The sequence below is a fragment of the Pterocles gutturalis genome, unplaced genomic scaffold, assembly GCF_000699245.1.
Source record: "Pterocles gutturalis isolate BGI_N339 unplaced genomic scaffold, ASM69924v1 scaffold35083, whole genome shotgun sequence".
Classification (NCBI taxonomy): Eukaryota; Metazoa; Chordata; class Aves; order Pterocliformes; family Pteroclidae; genus Pterocles; species Pterocles gutturalis.
In genome coordinates this window covers 58513-59674 of record NW_010124192.1, presented here as the reverse complement: position 1 = coordinate 59674, position 1162 = coordinate 58513, and positions in this window count along the sequence as shown.

Here is a 1162-nt window from a genome sequence, read left to right as displayed (position 1 = left end):
GGGAACTGCACGGGAACACGCGACGGGGTTTTACTAAATAAATAAATACATACATACATAAATAAATAACTCAATCAAACACCTTTGCATTTTGCCACAAAACGCGAAACTACGGCCGCAAAACTACATTTCAGAAAGGTTGTATCATTGATAACCCCACACCGTTAATCAAAGCATTCTCCTGAGAAGAGGATTCATGTTTCCTTGGGCACAGGAAGGAGCTGAAGGTGGGTTTTGAGCAGTCTGGTAAAACCTGTGCCCCCTGAGCCCCCGCCCTGCCCAGCTTCAAAGGGGAGATGGGGTGGCTGCTTCTCCCCCAGCACCCGGGAAGGTCTGCAGGCGCTGGAAGTGGGCTGGAGCAGGCGCTGGGCAGGTGGTGCTGGCGCTGGGCAGCCTGGCCAGGCTGGCACATGCATCCCCTTTGCTCAGCATTTCACAGCCCAGGCAGCTGCAGGCACACCCAGAAGCAAATTTTAGGAAATTTGAGAAGTCAGGTGTTGGATAACTTCACGTGTCTCTACAGTTGCTGGCACATGAGCTGGCAGGAGCATTAAGGATGTCTGTTTTGCTGTTACACAACCTCTGGAGCCTTTAGGTGGGATGGGAAGGTACAGTCCTGGGCTGGGATGTGGCTCCCTGTGTGATGCACCAGGGACGGAGATCCCCAAATCATTTAAGGCCAAAGAGCATTTTGAATAAGGCAGTGACCTTATTTGTGGAGCAAAGCGCTAAAGTTTAGACCTAGAAACACTTGCCAACAAGTGACTCAGACTCACGGGTGCCTGTGGCACAGCATCCACCCTTGGGACAAAAGAGATGTGAAATGCTCTGATCAGGCTCCTGGGATCTCTACTGAGTCAGCAAGGCCTCTGTGTCACATCCCTTTGCCAGGGACAGGGGAGCAGGAGCTGCCTCCCAGTGTTCCTTAGACAGATGGAGAAAGGTGCTTCTCTTCCCTTCATGCAGTGGATGAGCTCCAGCAGTCGCTCCTGCCAGGCAGTGCAGTCCCTACCCTGCCAGTGCCGCTGCCAACACTGGGCCAAGCAGCAGTTGGTGACAACCGGTGCAGTTACACTGAAGATGTCACCTATGATTGGAATAAGGAAGCATAAAACCACACACCAGGAGTCAGAGCCGTGTTCCCAATGCACAAAGCAGCAGG